Source organism: Amblyomma maculatum, chromosome 4 (genome assembly GCF_055883805.1).
Source record: "Amblyomma maculatum isolate TAMU_Amacu chromosome 4, ASM5588380v1, whole genome shotgun sequence".
In the NCBI taxonomy this organism is placed as follows: Eukaryota; Metazoa; Arthropoda; class Arachnida; order Ixodida; family Ixodidae; genus Amblyomma; species Amblyomma maculatum.
In genome coordinates, this window is record NC_139347.1 from 15736336 (window position 1) to 15756938 (window position 20603).

At 46.0% G+C, this 20603-nt stretch overlaps 1 protein-coding gene across 9 annotated transcripts in view; it reads right to left on the minus strand.

The window, feature by feature from the left end:
- LOC146190336 (dopamine receptor 1-like) overlaps positions 1-20603 on the minus strand; it is a 389794-nt gene that overhangs the window by 100967 nt on the left and 268224 nt on the right. The gene's annotated exons all lie outside the window — the stretch shown is intronic.

Here is a 20603-nt window from a genome sequence, read left to right on the forward strand (position 1 = left end):
GCAGCACGGCGACGGCAGGCGAGCCATGCGAACCCTGCAAGGTTAAGCCACACGGCTAAGCAAATGCCTGCATACGACTCCGACGAAAAATACAACTGAATATATGTCAAGCTTGGAAGTCAGGAAGTGAGTGCGCTCGAAAGCACAACACTTTAAGTACCATCTTCTTCACTGAAAGCTCGTGGCAGCAAGCTTCAGTGCGAGGTGCACTGAGAGCAGCGACCAGGCTTGTCGATCATTGAGTCAAGCAAAGGAGACGTGCGAATGTCATAAATGGATATATTGTGAATATCTAAGAATCTTTTTGCATAGTGTGTGAAAGTTTTGCTATAGATTACGCTAAATGCAAACACACAGACTGACCAGCACTGGCTCAAGCTTTGTCATTTCTAACACTATGGGGCAGAATATCTCCTTCGGTACGGACAGGTGGCGCGGGAGTTGAAACTCAGTGATTATTGCCCAATTCGTAATGAGTGCACGCTCAAATGTCTTTCTATCTTTTTTTTTTCTTTTTACCTTTTCGCAGTCTTCTTCCTGTCGATCAGTGTAAGAGTTACCGTCAATAATCAACTAATTAACATACCAATTTCCTTAAGTACGTTTATGAGAGGAAGCCGAGTGAAGTTTCAATCAACGGAGTACGCAAATCTCTCTGTTACTTAGAAAGGAAGAGAAATAAATCTACGAGGTCATTCTTCCGATGTCCCCACGAACAGAGCCAGTCGCAGGCGCTGGTGCTGTCAAAAGAAAGAAACTGTGCTGGTAGGGAAGAAGGCGGGGTAAATGGCTACTGGGTCCGTTCTAGCGATGTGTGCTACAGTGAGAAACGCTAGCTCCCCATTAACGGCAAAAAAACAAATATTAATGTAAGTACACTGGATGATAAATTACCAAAGCAGTCAGTAGACGGATGATAATGGCATTGTGCCTGGGACTTTCTATACACAGATTGCTTCGAATCGCGCGATAATTCTTCCAGACTTTACCCGTTTCCTCTATTCTTCGACCGCGAGCACACACACGTGCGCGCACTTGCATCTCGCCGAAACGGCGCCGCTAGTGGCCGTTTCCTTAATCGCGCCGGCCGTTTGCCAAGTCTCTAGGGTCGGCTCCACCTCTTTCCAGGCCTCGCGACCGCACCTTACTGCTTGGGCCGCAGCTGCTTTGTATTCCAGTGGTGAAGGTTACCGGCCGACGTTGGGCGAGTGTGGAGGCGGTGGGGGTGTGTAGATAGGCAAAAGACTGAATGAAGGCGACGGTTAAAGGAGAGGACGGAGAGTAAGGGTAAGAGATGGTGATGGAATCAGAGCGTTAAAATGCTAGCCCCGTCCAAACACTGGCAGCAGCACATCGACCATGCGCAAAATGGTGTCTCCCTCTCCTCTCCAGTCCTTTTCCGATAACACCCAACAGACGTTAAACGCGCAAAGGAGCCCTTTTAGCTCTGTGTGCGCTTAGGTTTGAGTTAGGCGAGAAAGGCCAATCTCCGAAGCTGGAGGAGACGCCCTTAATGGTATGAGAAACATTACACTCTGAAGCCAAGAGTCGGCTATTTCTTGTCATCCTTGTTTTTTTGGAGAGTGAGAGCTTGAATACAAACATTTGTCGCCGTCAAAAATTTCGCCGCAGTTATCAGTGCTTCTCTAAAACCAATGACCAGCATGAGCCCACAAGAAAAACAGTGTAGTGCGCATCATAGCAACCACATATTAAGGGATGTGACTGGAAGCAAGGAAGCAGAAGTGGTCGTCTATTTGGAAAGCAGTAAAGTAAATGAATAATGAAGCAGAGTAGACCAGTACATCAGCATATGCCGAAGAAAGCGCTCTTTGTAAATATGTCCAGTTTGCCGCAGCGCGTCGTCCTTGTACATACGCGTTTTTTATTTCTTGATACGTGCTAAAATTCCTTCTATAATTTGCACCACCTTTTTGGGCTTGTTTTTGATAGTTATGTCACGGATGACCTTTGGTGTAGCTTTTGGCCGCATTGTGTGTCTATTGTAACATATTAGTTTATTTTTCAATTCAAATGTCGCTCATCTCTTCTCTGCAAGGACCTGTGTTTCAAGTTCTAACTCCTGTTGGCGATATCTCTGCTTCCTTTTGTTTGCTCGTTAAGTTCTTCTCTTACAAAACTATTAAATAGTTAATTATTTCATCTCTTAATTTTTATTCTAATCATAACAATAATATATATTTTATTATTAGTGCCCCTGAAGACACTGCGCGCTGTCAAATGCCCGTTGATCATCAGCCCTACGCTACGCAGTCTCAGCATCTCTACCATGGAACTTTTGTTACACGTGACTAATGCCGATTAGCAACTCAAAGACAACCGAATTGAGCAAGCTGATGTCGAACCATGACTCTGCCAACGACGTCAGCAAGTTGCGCGACCAGAAGGTGTTTATAGCCCCTCTATCCTGTTACAATAATAGCTGCTGCAGCGTAAGCCGGTTAGCTGCCGGGCACATTAGGCATGGTATGTTTGTGGTCGAAGACATCGACTCTTGAGCAGAGTAGCTCGGCGATTACGGGTCTGGTAATGTTTTCTTACCCGGGCAGTAGGGTAAGTCAAAGCAAGAACACGGCACCCCAGACTTTTCACGTAATAGAGGGCCTGTTGCTGCTACGGCTTGCTGTGTCTTACGTCACCTCGTCATTATGTTCGTTAACCAATAAAACGAATATCAAGTACCAGAAAACAAACGGACGGCGAACAACTGACAAGAACACAAGCAGGGTCACAGGAGACGGTTGTCATGACAACGAACGACGAATGAGTAACTTTGAAACAAATGAATGCGCAGGCGATCGTCAAATGCAATGCGACAAGATCTGCGTTAAAGAGACTGCTTGCTTTTACATTCTGAATTTAGTATGATCGCCTTCTGATTGCTCCTTTCAATTTCGCCGCGTGAGAACTCTCTTCCTCTCTCACACACACGCATGCTTTTTTTTCTTTTTCGAAAGAGGGATGTACTGGCAACGCAGCAAAGTGAGGAACAATGATTGATAAGCTACAATCCTCTGGCCGCAACACACGACAGTGGTTGACACGGATTATAATAGCGCAGAAATGCCCGAAAACGCGGGAGCACAAAGGGCTGGCCTCTTCTTTACTTGTTCCGTTACGAGCCATCATTCACAATGAACCAGTCAGAAAGCACAGTTTCTGAATTGGGCAGAGGTTACGTCTCGTGAGTTGGGCCTCGGGCACGAGTTGACCGAACGTCCAGAAAAAATCTTTCAGCCCTCGTGATAAGCTTGCAATTACCATCGTTTCCATCGAAACGAAGTGGCGTCCACGTGCTGTGCGATGTCAGCGCACGTTAAAGATCCTCAGGTGGTCGAAATTACTCCGTAGCCCTCCACTACGGCTTCCCTTTTTCTCCTTCCACTTTCACTCCCACCTTTTACGGCGCGGTTCAGGTGTCCACATATAAAGTGTGACAGATACTGCGCCTTTCCCTTCTTGTGAACCAATTATTATTAATGTTATTATCGCATACGCTTGACACAGCAACAAAGTTCGGACACGGTTGAAACCACACCTCTATATCCCTCTATGATCTGTAACGACGCAGCGGAAGCAGCTGGGGCTTATCGCAACTGCCGGGAAAAAGATGAAGATCGACCCTCCCTCCCTCCCTCCCTCCCTCCCTCCCTCCCTGACATACTCTTTCATTATAAAAGCCATTCATAATCGAAGCCGACAGATTTAATATTCTGATCCCATAAATTAACACTGCGCAAATGTTTAAATATTTGTGTAGGCTGCTTCCTGCAATCTACTACCAGAGAAAGAGAGCAATGCATAAGGAGCATGGGAGGACCTTGGGGCGACAGCAGAAAGATTTCACTAGCGGGGTAAAATGTTTTCTTGCCCTTGAGGCGAGAGTCAACCAGAGAGAAATATGAAAGCGTGTCAGCCAGAAATCTTCCCTGTAAACGCTACAAGAAGGGATGCCTTCAACAAGTGTAAAATTGCATCAAAGTGTTCTTCGCTTCTTTTCTGATCAAAGTTGCGCGCAAACTGTGCTAGCTCCCAGGAGACTCTCTAGGACTGGCAGGAATCAAGTAATGGAAGAGGCGGAAACCGATGCTAATACAAAGCAGGGGATAAAAACGACTCGCGACTGCAACAAGGCAGAAAGTTTTAACTAAAGAAAGAGTTGTGAAGCAAGCAGCTGCAGTTATAAAAGCGTGCGATTTTTTTTTTTACACCGCACGTGTTGTCCCAATAGCTTACTAAATTGATGCACGTCGACAGGAAGACTCAAGTTCTGCTGATACAGCGAAATAACGGCGAAAAACAAAAAGAGGGAGAGCGAAAAGCGGGACAAAAAGAAAGTTTTGTGTTTCCGATACATATATCGAAACAGTCTCACCAACTGTTTTGGCGATCCGGAAAAGCTTAATAGCGGTCCGTCTGGCTGCTGTAAACGTTCACAAAATACATGTCCACATGTTTGTTCTTCCTCCCTTCAGCATTTTTTTTTTATTACTGTGCACATGATAACCGCCTTCCGAGTTTTTGAGCGAACGAACAAGTTTAAGGAAGCCGTGGCAGTAGCAGCAGGATATCCTACCAGGGAATTATGTTTAGTAAGGGAAGGGATAAAAAAAGTACCAAGCGAAATAATATCACTCCGGGATTAAGTCCAGCTTTCACGCTCACTATTATCGCGAGTAAATTTTAGAGCAGCCAGCGGGGTTTCGTGTGTTCTTCCAATTTTTAAGCTTAAGTTCCTACTTACTATTTTACTTACTTACTTACTATCATTATTCTATTTTTTTATCAAATTTTCCTCCGAGACTACTCGGAAAAGAAGATCGCTCACCTTGTATTTGCTGAGAAAGACTTCGTTGACGAGCTTTTCCTATTATAAAACATCTTAAACAGTCGATTACGTCTAGCTATATATAAACCCGTGTTACCCTAGTGCAGTTTTAGGATAAAACTTCGACAAATCACCCCGAATAATCGGCTCCTCAAAAGTACATTGATGAAACTCTGATCACCGCTCAGTCTAGAATGGGCATTCATGTAAAATGTAACCGAACAAAAGGATTACAAATAACTTGGCTTTTCCTCTATTTGATTTTCGACAATGTTTCTACCTACAAAAACACCTTTTCTTTTTTTTTTTTTTTGTAGCTACACGGCGCTAGGATTTCGAGCCGTCGGCGAGGCACCGAGTGCCGTATGCCTTAAGAAGAGGAAGAAGACAGATAACTCAGTAGTTGGTAGAGGCGAATGACAGCAGCGAGTTGCTAGAACAGAAGGTTCGTTCGAACGTTGTGACGGCGGCACAATAAATCCAGGTGTCCAGAAGAATTCGCTGCAACACTCCCAGCTTTCACTCTATCACTAAGTTCAAGCCACGCTTAAACCCACCCTTTTTTTTTCTTATTAAAGAAGCAGGAGTCCACCTTAGACAGTAACACTTGGATATAATGCTTATGAACCTTATAATATCGTTTGAAACAGCTAACCAGTTTTATTGTATTTTTGGAAATGCAGAAATGTCGAACAATAGAAAATTCACTCTCGCTTCTCGGAAGCAATAGTGAGATCCAGAACTGCAGACTGCGAATGAAATACCTGGCAAATATGAAGACTAATTTCGTCCAACGGTGGCTGGAAGGACTACAGTAAACTCACCAACGTTTATGTCCCGACGCCAACAATTTACTACTCGCCGCAGTCACACTAGGCAAATATTCGGTTCTCAAACGAATCTACTGCATATTCATTCTCCTGGCCGGAACTATGTTTATGTAGTAAACTATATTTCCGCAAGAAGCAGGCGTCACACAATTCCAAAGAGAGCAGATTAGGTGGAACAGCAGCACTTGACAAGTAAACACAGCGAACACAGTAGAGGACACAAGCAGAGGCTATGCGACACGCATGTGAATCAAATCAACAAAGAAAAAAGCAAAAGGGGATTTAGAGCAGGCGGCGGGCGTTGCCGGCTCCGTGGTTGCCGCCGCTGCGAAGCTTGGGCGCCGCATCGGCTGCGTGGATTGGTGTTCTTCACTGCAGGGCTTCGCGTGTACGCAGCGAAGCTCGCCGTTGCTCACTGCAGCGGGTGCAATTACAGCGACGAGGCCCGTCCGCCGCCCAACAACGTCTGGTTAGAACGCTGTCAGGAATGATGGAGACGCGAGAAGTCGATCCAATTAGTGCCCAGACGTAAATAACGAGCGACGAACGAGAAAACAATACAGACACGTATCGAGGCGACGACACGACGTAAACGCTGGCCTCAGTTGCCAGGACATAGCAATTACGCAAAGTTTACTAAGCAAGAGAGCTGAATAGCTGGAAACGAGGCGGTGTCGGGAGTGTTTGTACACAGTGGGCGAGGACGAAAGATGGCTGCCGGAGCAACAATGATTTGGTTTGGAGCAAATGACACGTTGCCAGGGCAGAGTGTCTCGATTAGCCGGTGTGACTGTGCGCAGTTGGTTCACAAGCTGGTATTAAAACATCGTCTGCAGCTGCTTCTCCGGCTGCGCCAGACTAGACTTGTCAATGCGAAGGCTGGGCGTCGAGTCGAGAGAGGATTGCGTCATAGCAGGAAAAAAAAAAAAAAAGGAAGAGACTCCTTCATAGTGACTCCTGCAGGCATGACGAAAGCTGGCGCCTTGCCGACACCTATGTGTAGCAATAATATCAGCATGTAAATGGCACCAAATTAAACAATACTAGTGGCTTCACTTCCTTGAGAACCACTGAGAACTGGCACATCAAATGCGTACCCTGAAGGAGCTGAAAAGTCAAACTGAAATGTCACATACCGGGGGAAATATCACATACATAATTGTATAGAGAAGACAGAATAAGAGGGACAAGCAGAAAATTTGAGGATATCTTGAACTAAACTCAGCTCCCCGCGTTGAAGAACAGTAAAAGAAGATATATGTTTGAGTAAAATAAGAAAGAGGGATGTGAGAGTGGGCCGGCAGTGCGAAAAGGAACAACCGCGGCAAAATTAACGAGAAAGTTTGGAAAATAGATAACAAATTATTCTCACGTTCCAATATGCAGGGGATGCCTCCGCGCTCCACATGAAGTGACAGGGCATGGAAGCTGAGCTGCGAATAACGAAAGCCACAACCTCGGCGCTGATGTTGCGTGACTGGAATTTTCCCTCAAGAAAACATTGGACTCTCGAATCGATTTCACACTCCTTCGACCGCAAGCGCGTTTGTGGAAAGCTAGGAAAAGTAATCGCGAAATGAAATACCGAACCCAAAGTGACATGTTGCACGCTATTCGACGCTATATGCAGCCTCATGGGCTGTGGGGTACGTTGGCGACCCCAGTTTACACATCGCGTTCTATGTTGAATTCAAAAGCTCCGCAAAAAATCAGACAGAAGAGGTCAAAAACACCGCAGTGTACAGAAACTTTGTACTACCTGTAGAACATTAGAGCATCTGCGCAGGTTTTCACAGCCCGTAGAAGCCGGCCTAACCGGACTCATAAGGGATGGACTTCAAACAAAAGGAATTAAATATCTTCACTCCAACAAGACTGTAGTCCGATGCCGCGATGAAAAATCACTGAACTATTGAGATCTCGTTGACATTAAACAAACATAAGCCGCTAAAGTTTATCTCGAGCCCTCGAGTGCTGCGCACCTCATTACAGCTCTCTCGGCTGTGATATGTAAAATGAAACAACTATGTTCGGTTGCCAAGAGCTTCGCGAGCCACATTTGGACTGCTCGTTAACTGCCTCATACACACGGTTTTATAATGATTGTTTTGTAAGTAGGAGTGGCTAAATTAACTACAACCGTTTTCGGCCTATCACAAAGAACATGTCATCTCTACGTTGAAGTAATGATCATGTGAAATAATGAAGAGGGAGGAGGGAAAATCATGGCGCCTAAATCACTGCACTCATCTTTATGCAGTACTCCTCGTTGACAGGAAATCGTGGCACAGGGCTGTCATAAAAATTAACAAAGATAGAAATGATACCTTGCAGTTTCTACATTTTTTTTATACTATGAGCGCCTCCAACCATGACATAGAGAAAAGATAAAACAAAAAGGCACGCATAAAATTGGCTCAGCAGAACATCCGGAGATGATATGTAGACGGACGATGCTGAATCCTGAAAAAAAAAAAAAAAAAAAGCCCTCCTTGTGGAAACACCCGTCAAGCGACAGCCTATGCTTTTGGGGAAGTGTCGGAACGCAAATTGCGCTTCTAATTCGCAGTGTAGCGTTTTCTGTCGTATTGTAAGCGATCGCCACACCCGGGGCAACTCCAGATTTAATGTCACAGAAAGGAGTGCTCGAATATATTGGCGCTGGCGGGCGCTTAGCTCACAACGACGATATAGTCTGTTGTCCTAATGGAATCCTACACAAGAGATGCGCGGCCAGTCAGAGCACCCTCCCTCTGCCTTTCTGGAAAACGTAAAACTTCGTAGCCCTCCATGGTTATACGTTCCTATTGAATGCCACCGTAACCTGACGTCCGAGTTTGTTGAGGATGCTGGGGAACAAAAAGGTGTACATGACTCTTGTCGGACGGTGACAGGTGGGGAAGAAACTGCCAGGCATAGTGGTTGAGAAAAACTGTCTAATTTACACGCAACAGCATACGAAAAGAGCGGGAGATGAAGGTTACAGATCGATCGATGGAATTCTTGCGGCGACATATGCGTTAGCCAACAAGTGTGGCTATTGTTTGCGTCTCCTGTACTTAGCCTCATCTGCCATAAGTCTATTAGTTCACTTTCAGCAAGCGTTTGTGGTACCACAAAGCTCTTTGAAGTGTCCGTGCGGGTCATGGGTGGACAATTCTGGAGATAAGGTGGACAAGGGTGGAGGCCGGTGTCTGCGTTATGGGTGGACGCTTGAAGGTGAAAGATGCACCTACCGGACAAGAAGGGCATTGGGTAGACTTACGCTTCAAGCGCGAACGACAATGCAAGCACGTTGCAAAAGAGAGGAAAACAATGCCTAATGCCAGACTATCAGTGTATTGCACCTCACCCTCTTAAATAAACATGGTAGCCTGAGGCTCCTGGCAATCGACCGCGTGTAATAAGGTAACAAGTTCGAAACGCAGATTTGCGTTGTGACACAGCTTCCTTGTAGAAAGGGAACCCACTTGTCCGCCGTAAGCCGCTAACGGCCGCATTTGTTTCTAGTTTAGTATAGGAGTAGCTGCGGTTTAGTGCGCTTATTTATGACCAACCGCTTAAATCTCTTCGCAAGCTTTATGCCACCTGACTTTACCCTTTCCCACTTAGCCTCTCTCCACCTCAACCGTCTTCACTGTTTCTATAATGGGATCAGCTCTAAGGCGATGACTGCCTGAAACAGGGTTTACATGTAAGTGAGCTCGAACATTTACGACGCGTCGGCGAGTTTTACTGCCTGTCTACGAGTCCATGGGTAAGTTTTACAACGTGTTGACTGTCGCCATTCTAAAACGTTCGCGTTTGATATATATCAGCGCAGGCCATAAAAAAAGAAAAAAAAAAACAACTCGCTTTGGTGTTAGCAAGTGCGTGCCTTGGTTATTTTCTCCCAGAAGGGCAACGGTTCGACAGCCTATTCAGTAAGAACAGATCTGATATTTTACAACTTGTTTGCGACGAAGTATCATGAACTTGTACCTTTAACGGCATTTCGGAAGGATTCATTCACTGTCGTTACAGCAGCATTATCGTTTAAGCATACGTGTTGTAAAACGTCCAAATTCACGCTGCTATACTGGGATTACGAAGTATCTTTATACCTGGTTTGGTTGTGAGGTTTAACGTCCCAAAGCGACTCAGGCTAGGGGGTTTGCCGTGTTGTAGGGCGCAAGAAATCCCCCCCCCCCCCCCCCCTCCCGGGTTCTTTAAGTATTTCTATACCTACAACCTGCATTACACTAGGCAAAATTTAGCCACGTGCGCGTGACGTGAGCACTTTGATAAAAAACGAGAAAAAGAGACGTGAAAAAATGCATCCTCATTCAACATTTTAATATTCTTAACACCTTCATCTTAAACGTCAGAGGCGTATCAAATCAAATCCTGACCATATACTGCGCAGCTAATATAAACGAGATGATTAGTTGTCAGCTTTCTTTTTTTTCTCTCTCTCTTCTTTTCAGGGCTCTTTGTTTGAGACAACCCATGCCGAACCTCTCGCCTTCTCCATAGCGCAAGAAAGCGTGAAACAAACATAGCAAAACAGTAAAAAATCGACGAATATAAATCTAGCTATTTAATATTTCTTGTTACCAGAACAAATACTGTAGTGAGCCCAATCGACTTCACTAATATGCCTACAGAGCACTAACTCTTCAAGGAAAAACGCTCTACCAGGGGCTTTAGATGGTTATAAGCTGCTTGATGACAGTCGAGAAAAAACTGCACATTCGAGCTTTAAACGAAACTGTCAAGGTCACCAGGCACGTGATAAGAACATGATCAAAAAAGAAAATGGGAACAGGTAAATACGCACGCTCAAAGACGGCAAAAAGAAAAAAGAAGACTTGGCCGAAACGCGTGCTTTGGCTGCCAAAGCTTCGTTTTCCACCGAAAAAAAAAAAAAAAAAAAAAAACTAAGAAGAGAAGGAAGAGGAAGGGTAAGCGAACAGCGATGTCTGCCTTACAGTGAATGCAAGAAATAAAAAAGAAGCCTCTTTGGAGGCGAAAAGCGAAAGGAGCTCGGCCGGGTCGGCGAAACAATGAGTGCCCCCTGCCGTGAAACATGCAGAAGGGCAAGCTCACACGCGCCAGTCACCTGACACCGAGCGCCACGCGTGCTGGGCCCTGTCGCCGAGCGCTTAGTCTTCCAAATGTCTCGTTTAGCGAAGCAGACGAAAATAAAGGACTTCGATGCCGTCGATGCGACGCCTCCTGACTTACAGCACAGGTTCTCTTGTGGATTCACTTTTCAATTTAAATGATGGCAAACAGCTTCATAATTATATACAACCTAGCAGCTATCTTGATTGACAGCCTCGTTGGCTGATTTTAGAGTTCTTGAGCAATCTAAACATTTGTTATGACCTTCCCTGTTTCTCAGTTTATAACGCTGGGACGGTTTCCGACGTTGGGTGACCAGCCAAGCTCTAAGCATTACTGTATTCAACCCTCCCCCCCCCCCCCCACCCCTCCCTCTCACTTTTCGCTTTAGTGAGAGTCTAGGCGAACGCTATAACATAACGTATGCAATAACATGAAGCCTTCACGGCTGTCTCGGCATCTGTACCCCCTGATAATGACCCCTTCGCACATTTTTGTCGCACCAGAGCACGGATAACATTGACCTCCTAGAAAGAGGACGTATAAGCCTCTACATTTCGCGATCCTGACGCCTATTAGACATTTCTCGCACATATGTTTGCTGATCTGGTGCTTAAATGCGCATTTCTGAGGATGACACTGAGTCTTTAGGGTGCATTACAGCTGGAAGCATATGGGGCACATTTCATTAACAACTAACATCCCTCTGTTCTTTTCGTAGTTCCCGACACCAGTCAAACGCAACTCGTTAGTCTCTGGCAGCCATTTTCTTTTCCAGATTGCCGTGTGCCCTAGTATTTCGGACAACGATGTCATGTGCAGCGAGTAAGGCGCCAGCTCTCCGGACTCGGGATTACATGGCTGCTGGCAGGGTGGAGCCATGTCGTTGCACGGCTATCTTGTTCAGCAACACATAGTAAGCGGCCGAAGAGGCGAAATGCGTGGCCCTTGACAATGAGCAGACCCAGGTAAGGGCAAGAGAAAGAGTTCGTTAAAAAGGAAACCGCGTTACAAGTGAAATAAGCGCCAAATGTAGACGCCAGAAGCTGACGTCGTTGCATTTTCGCATATCACGTTGCTTATTTATTTGGGGTCGTTTTTTTCTTTGTTACCTTCCCAGAAATTCAACGCACGAGTGCACGCAAAGTGCACTATTCAAACTTTTGACAGGAGACATTCTCCCAATGTCAGCTCTCTCTCCATGTCCGGTCGAAATTTCCGAGTGGAGTGAGACGAGTCAGCCCGCGTTGCGTACTCTCCGTGGTTGGACTTCTCCCTCCCCTCGTTTCGCGACGTCTCGGTGCAGGTGCGCATTCGGAAGCCTTGCGACTCGGTGTAACCACTAAAAAAATCGGAGTTACACTCCTCACGTTAAACAATCACGAATGCTCATTTACGACGAGCAAAAGAGCAAAACTTTGCTAGCTTTAGTGGGCCTTAACTTTTGGAGAAGCGTCTCATTGCTGCAGCTGCTCGAACGAGCAGCAAACAAGATTAAAACTTCACGGTTGCTTTCTATACTTATCAGTTTTTAACGAGACCGATTGCGTTTGAATCCTACTTCCAGACAAAAAAAAAACAAAAAACGCAGAGGTTCAACGTGGCTAAGTCTAGCATTACGTTCGAAAGCAGTAGTTGGAGCTAGTTAATGCTGGTGTACATGACGTCGTCGCTGTCTTCTCTCCCGCTGTTCTTCATGCCGCTTGGCGCGGCGGTGTATCTTACTCAACTGCAGGACCAAGTTCGCAACCCATTTCGAAGTAGACTGAATTCACTCGACTCATCACGCGAGTTTAGACGGTCAAAGCACATGACAAATACGTCGCTGCTCACGTCTTGCACACAATTAATGTAAGTAAACACAAAGGCAAGCCACTTTGAGATCAAAGGTCAAGAGCTGGGTTCAATGGTCGACGTTTCACACATTCTTCCTATATTTCTGATTTACCCCGTGAAGTACCCTCCTCTCACACTAAAAATTTGCGTTCTAAGGAATAATGCAGTTGATGTTCACAGAAGTAGCCGCACGAAGAGAACGCATGGAATTAAGCAATTGTATTAATAGTTGGCGCTGTAGTAATTCCAGACATTGCAGTCATATCCTCGCTTTGAATCACTGTTTGTCTATACTTGAGGGTGAGAGAGTGAACCTCGCAGTAAAAGATACTTTCGCGTATTCTGGCGAGGTTTCCAAAGTGATCTGCTTGACTCTGTGTTTTGCTGCCAGCAGCAGCACAAGACGTTGTTTTGGTTGTTTTGCCTCGCGTACAAAGGCGGCAGCGCTATGCCATTATCGCGGAGAACTCCGAGTCTTTTCAACGCGAATCAGATTTTTGTGAAGACGCGTTTTCCAACTACGTGGATACGTTTTGCAGGTTGGAATATTCGTACCTCTTCAGGAACACAAAGTGTGAGGCACGTAAGTACCTGACTGCGACAACATGACAGCGCCAGAGATGCTGGCTGAGTGCAGAAAATTGAACAGGGGCAGTGGCTTGTGGGCGTCCACCGCCCACTAATCCGCATTATATTGGAACATCGGAACAAACGATAGGCAATGTTTTTGTAAACTTTGTTACTTGATTACGCACTCTAAATTCACTTATTATAATCCGCAGCATATATTCACTGACGTGGTTGCGCGAAGTGGAGTTAAATTATTTGCAACTGAATTCGAAAGCTAGTTGCTTGTATAATAAATTCGATCAATTCACATTAAAATTACAGAGAAGTTTGCATAATTAGATTAAATCGTCTAGAAACAAATGTGTTTGTTCAATTTCTTTCACTGACAGGAATGAAAGTGCCATAGAATTTACCTCCAAAAAGACGTTTGGCTGAAGCAAACTTTCGCACTTTTCGGATGGACAGACCTTTCCAACCCACGTAAATGAAACACGGCATTGAAATTTTCGGGTGAGCGCATTCCAAATTGCTTGCAGATCGTAAAGTAGAACGCGGCTTACACACCTGGTAATAATAATAATAATAATAATAATAATAATAATAATAATAATAATAATAATAATAATAATAATAATAATAATAATAATAATAATAATAATAATAATAATAATAAAAAGCTAACGGTTAGCCATGTCTATACCAGTTCTTGGAATTTTGATATTTGTAACCTTTGACGTGGTAACCCAGCAACGTTTGGCCACCTCAAGTGAATTTCGAAAGCCACCAACTCGCCTGCAACCACTTCCTATTAAGGTGCTTTTGGAGTGTGTTCAACAACTGCCATCACTATATGCCCCTTCGTGGCGCATGTTCCATGTGACCTCTAAACGAAGGGGCTCTAAAGTAGATACCAGGAACCTTTGTACGTGCTTTTGGAAAGTTGATTGATTGACCGATTGATTGATTTAACTTTATTTATGAGCGCTTTGGCATTTTCTGATATGGGGTGACTGTCAACACACGAATGGCGAACTACCTAGTTGAGGCTGATGTGCGGAAATCTAAAAATGACAAAATATTGCTGAGGGGACAGACCGACATCGAACCGAAAATAAAGCCCGGCATTTGATGCGGGAGCAAACCAAAAGAGAGATTTAAGTGTTTGGAAAGGTTGGGCCTCTGATTGAGCAAGACGGGTCCGCAACGTTGGCGTCAGGCAACGCATAATTCCAGATGCTTTGTCTGGGTAACCTATGCAGTTAGGCTAGTGACATCGCACTATACCGTGCAACTATCCTTATGAGCCTTGTTTTTATGAACCTTGTCCTTATTTCGTCGCTACCATGTGAGTGTTCTATAATTTATTTTTCCTTTGCTGTAGCGCCCCGCAGGAGCGTTGCTCTGCGCTTCAGCTGCTGATAAAACAGTACGTGCAATACCTGATACGTGGGCGTGGGGCATGTGCTGTTAATCTATTCTCGACTAGAGTTTGCGCAATTCAATCGATGGTGAATTTTACTACATGTTTTCGCGAATGTCGATATCCTTGTCACGCGATCATGCCGCCATTTATGATGCCGGGAATTTAGTTATTCAGTTAGTCTCGCGAAAAGTAAATAAAACATGAATACATTCAAAGCTACGATTGCCGTATAGCAAGTATTGCTGCATGAATAAATAGATATCGAAGTACCCATACATCCGATGTACGCCTGATTGCAGCTTTCTTTTGAGCTATTGGAGCAGGGAAAGAGAGCATCCTTAATGCGTCGAAAGGTGAAAAGGTCGATGGGAGGCTTTTAAAGCTGCTCATTATACGAGCAGAAGTAGAGGTGCTTTTCGTTACCGAGCGTGGAAAGAAACGCGCATACCTGGGAACGCCAAGGCTTCTTGATGGAAAATTTTGCGTGACTTGAGAGTCTTCAAAGGCAGAGACGGGCTTTGCGTCCACCCGCTTCGGGTATCGTTATGGTACTATTCTTTTTAGATACTTTTCAATCATCTTTTTTTTTTTTATTGCTCATCTGCTCACGTTGCACACTTGACGTCACTATATTACATGGGGCGCCGCAGACAACCCAATGCCGTCAAGTTGCAGGGCTCGAATTTTCCAAAAAGCACCCGACCTGCGCAAAGCGTTTTTTTTTTTTTTTTTTTTTTTTAAACGTATTTTCGTTTCAGCGCGTAGCCTGGAAAGATCACGTTGGTGCACTTCAGCGAAAGCTCCCCTAGTATGCAACGGCGGTTTTAACGTTCGTCTCCCAGCCTACTTAAGAGGGCGACGTCAATTTCGCGGTGCGCTGGAGTTTGAGATGCACTCGAAGACCGCGCCGCTTTCGAAGCGGGGGACTTCGAGTAGGGACGCGACGTGCTCGTCGAAGTCGGCAGGAACGCGCCTCTCGTGTACGCCCTGACTGCTGATGCATTCTCGCAACGACGTCCGCTGTTCGAGGTGCGAGTATGGAGGCGGGTGCTGTGGAAGTGGGGAGAGGAGGCGGAGTTGCTGAGAGCAGCCGCTCCGCTTCTTTGTTCTGATGTCTGCTGACAGCCCGCAGCCACGGCCGTGCTGCTGTTGATCTCATCGGCTGCACTAGTTGCGTGCAGGATCTCCACGTCATGGCTGAAGGCTAATAGTGTCGCAAATTAATGTGGTGTTGAGCTACATTCTGGCAGAACGAGAGAATAATAGAAAATTCAGAACGATTATAACTGCACTATCAGTATTCCTTTTCTAGAAAAGCGCGGCCATGCAGTAATCTGTCACACTAATTACCTCGGTTAGAAACAACATAAGAGTCGCAAACTTCTTTCAGGTGCAGTTGGCTAGCGCCAACGTACCTTTCTCAGGCTACGGGATTGTTACCGATAACGACTTTGTTTGACCAGGTTAGTGTTTTGTTGGGTGCTCCTTTTGTTGCTGTCAATGTTCTATTTCCTCCCTATTAATAGAAGCAGCATCCTTGACTTCACGAGGCTGAGCGAAAAATCGCCCCCCCCCCTACCCCTCCCCCCCCCTAAAAAAAAACAAAAAAAAAAAAAAAACAACAACAACAACATGTGGAGAATTTAGCGACAAAAACCTGAGACTAAGGCCGGTCTTTTTAATGAACGGCTGGCCTGCAGCTCGAAATTAATAACTCGCAGAACACACGGAAACCTCAACAAAGAAAGTACGTTGGTCAGACCGACCTTTATGAGCCAGCTTTGCTTACTGCAAGCTGGCCTTCTCATCCACTCAGGAGCTTGCTCCTCCCTGTAGTAAGCTTGTTTGCGCGCTTTCCAATGTACTCCTGCCCATTCTACGCAAAGTTCAACAACTCGCCCAACAATCTGCACTACTCAGTTAACTTCCTCTTTCTATCAATATAATAAAACTCAAACTCTTTTTGCTGACTATTTGGCCTCACTTCCAAAAGGACGTCCGACACCAGAAAAAATGGATATGGTTTGTCCATTCCGCAAAAGCCATAGCACAGGTGGTCGGAAGTAGCGACTACTTTATTGCGCATAGCACAACGCGACGACTGTCAGCAAGGCTGCAGGTTCGGCGGTGCTGCACTGAAACCTCAATGTCGAGACTAGAGTGAGTGCAGGGGCGCCCTCGCAAGGTCCCGGTGCTCCTCAACGGTCTCCTCTCTCCCTCTGCTTGCTCTCTCCATCCGTTCGGAACGACGGGGTTTGTTTACGCGCTACGGTTGAAGCGAAAAGAGAAGAATGGACGGCGACGACTGTCGCGACGCCTCTGTGACGTCCGGCGAAGCCCCTGCGTCGTCCGGTCCACGTACCCGGCGCAGATCGTAGCTCAGAGGCTCTTTACTGCGCCGTTTGGCCGTACCGCAGTAGAGCGGGGAAACGGTGGTAGCACGTCGCCATTTAAGCGCTCTTAACAGCGCATACAGCCCTCATACGTTGAGCCACGAGTGCTGCCAACTGCACCGTTTTACCGGCTCTTCCAGTCACGTTATAGGTGCACGTGCAAATCAAGCCTCAGGTTCCCACCTTACCAAGTCTGGCATATTCAAAAATTGCTACTTTCTCTGAAACGTCATCAGCAACCTCTGCCGCAGGTAACGGCCCTGCTCTCGTTTGTCCTGACATACAGTATCGCGTGACAATAGTTGGCTCTATCAAGAGCAGGAGGCACTTGGATGGCGCGTGTTCCTACGTGTTTTTCACGTTTTCCCCTGGCTCTGAGGACCAATGGTTGGTGGCATCATACGCATCAAAAATTTGCACCTGAAATGTCATTTTACGAGAGTAAAGCAAAACTGATGTCTCCTTCTTGACTGTTGTGTCTTTGCGGCTTAGGTGTTTCCGGTTGGGATAGCTTCTCACGCCTTGTGTGAACGGCCTTAAATCTAGCAAATAAAGATGCTTTCAAACAACATGCCAAATATTGAGGGTTTTATTACTGGATTAGGTTTGTCACAGAGTGAACTTACGGCACTGAACACGAAAGTTGATAGAGGCGTGTGAACAAACAGCTCGAAACATAAACGACCAGTTCACTAGAACGAAGAGAACTTCATTTATAGCATTTGCATACAATCATGCCCGAGCAAGCGATACATTTTTGACCGCACGTGAAGCCACCTCCACATAGCTAGGCTCTTCAAGAAATATATTCCGCGTTTAGTAGATTCACCGACCGCAGCTCTTCACAGCTGCCGGGAACTCAAGATTTACACTTGCGCTGGATGGACACGAGACATTTGAACATTGCGCGCTGGTTCCCACCCTGAAGAAGGGAAATCAAAAACCGCAACGGATCGCTTAAACAAGAAACAAAAATGGATATAAAAATGACGTCCAGTACTGGGCTGCAGCACTTCCCTTTCCGTTTTTGCGGAGAAGGCATTTAAAAGAGAGCAAGTTGAAACACAGAAATAAGAAAAGTAAAAATACCTAGTCCAAGACGTGCGCGCGCAGCCCATGGGCGTTATTGGAAGCTCAAGGCCAAGCGAGACACCTAACGGGATCCCCTCATAACGCATGCAGGGTAGGTCAGCTATAACTCAGGAGACCCTTAGCATCGCCTTTCCAGCAGCCGGCCTGGGTGACAGTTCGGAGTGGGTATAGGTGTACAAGATGCATGGACTTCCCGCTGCGCATGACTCTTACGAGCTGGCGACGCCCAGCTATGTGCGGTGACCGCAGATAGCACACACGGCACCGGAAACACTCGACCGGTGGACCTTAAGCCGTCTCTCTGTTCTTCCACTCTCTTTTTTCTAATCTTGCGGTCAAGGTTATGTAGCTGCTGAATGGCAAACTCAGTCCCCTCAGTCAAGCCTAGGTCACGAACTTCCGTTAAACCTGATGCGTTCGCCGCGCTATTGTCAGCGACTAATTTACGCTGTCTTAGCCCAAACGAAGACAAGTCCACTTGCCGAAACATTGGCTCGACCAGCGAACTGAGACTTCCCCTCGCCCCTCCCCTCGTTCAGTGGTCTTTTTGATACCGTGTACCCATTTTCTTCCCCTTGTTCATACCTGGATCATTTACGCTGGAAACAGCGCAACAAAAGCGCACACTCATATTAGACCGACCCTATCAAGAGGTCAAAAGTCTAAAAGGAAGAAGAGGCGAATAAGAGCTGCGTTAAAGTACAGCCGCCCTGATTTTTAACAATATAGCGCGAGCGTCGACCAAACTGCTGCTTAGCGCCTTATAACGGCGATAAGCGTGCAACACGGCGAGAGTTCGCGCATGCGCACGAAGAGAGAGCGTCTTCTACTACGCTGTTCGGATCACAAAGACACACGCCCTGCCACAATATCTGTTTGCGACGCTCCGCATTCTTGCGCATGCACGAACTCTCGCCGTGTTGCACGCTTATCGCCGTTGTAAGGTGCTGACCAGCAGTTTGGTCGATGCTCGCGCTATATTGTTAAAAATCAGGGCGGCTGTACATGTGTGTTAAGCGCTAGTGCGTCGTTCTCGTTTTTATCCTCTTTGTTGATGAGGCTTAACGCTCGTCGAGTCATATCCTTATTGGCAACACCTAAAACAGCCAGCACTGCACCAAGCGGTCATATATGGGCATCGTTTGGAAGCGTTAGTCAATGGTACTCAGCGCGTCCGCGGTGTTGAGGATACTGGAATTGCCTTGAATTGCACAAACATTTTAATGCTGGCAGCTAATGAACACAGGCAGACGAAATTGAACGACTGCTTTTTATTATTATTATTTTGCCATTGCAGCAGAGGCTAGGAATCGTGACACGGACATCTTTTTTTCAAATCTAAACGAAGCAAAATAAAATAAGAAAAAGGGCCGGGGGAAGGGGTGCTTGTACACTTTAGTATCGAACAGTCGAATGAAATGTCTATGGCACACACATTCGGCGAAGTATAATGTAAGCCAGTCAACGGTTTCGTGAAACCCTGGTGGTTGAAATTATTCCGAGCCTTCCACTATGGTGTCTCTCATAGACTGAGTCGGTTTGGGGCGTTAAACCCCGTATACAAACCAGCCAAGCACACAGAAAACAAGGACAAAAAAAAAATGAGGCTCAAACTATTTCAGATGCAGCGCAACGAAGACATGAAAATGTTCACGCGAACCGGAACGATGGTGTCGGGCAGGTTCCTGGGTGGACAACGTACCACAGCATTCACCTTTCACCACGGTGTGATAAACTATGTCATGCCTTTTTTTTTCTCTCTCTCTCTCTTTATAAAACGCTGAGGCTTCCATAAAAGTGCCCGGATTGGCCGAATGAAGTCGAGTGAAGTCGCTGTGGAAAACAACGCAGCAGGCGTATCCGCCGCACACCGGCGCTAGCGCGTACCGCGAGCGGCCACACTTGCTGGGACAGAAAGATAACTCCAAGACCTGACGGTGTCGGTTCATGGGCGGACGTGTCCGAGAGTACGCACGACCGTGAACATTGAAGGAAAGAAGCGTACCACCACAGAAGAATCAACAGAACTGCAGTGCTCCCGGCAAAGAAATAATAAGAGTGAAAAGGAGGACGAGTCAAAAAGAGAATAAAAATCAGCAAGCGTGCGATTCGTATACTGGGACTGAATTTAAAATGTGCCTGCCGCGCTATAGCTTTTCAAACTTTTTCTCCTCCCATCATAGAGGCTTTCATTTTGGCACGTGAGACGAAGAAGGAGAAATAAGGATAGGTAGAGAACAGAAAAGAAAACTTGTCGCGTACGAGTCCAACGATACTTGAACCTGAAGTGCGCAGCCGGTGCCGTTCTGTTTGTTTGAGACGCTCATCCATCATACACATGGGTCATGCATGAAAACAAAAGCACGAATGAGGAGAAAGTGGGAGGGGTCAATAAATCACCCTATGCTGCTCGTCAGCGGCACCAAAGATCTGCACTCTTCTTCTACATGTCTTTCAGCCTGTCGCATTTCTCTCCAAAAAAAAAAAAAGATACTAAAAATAGC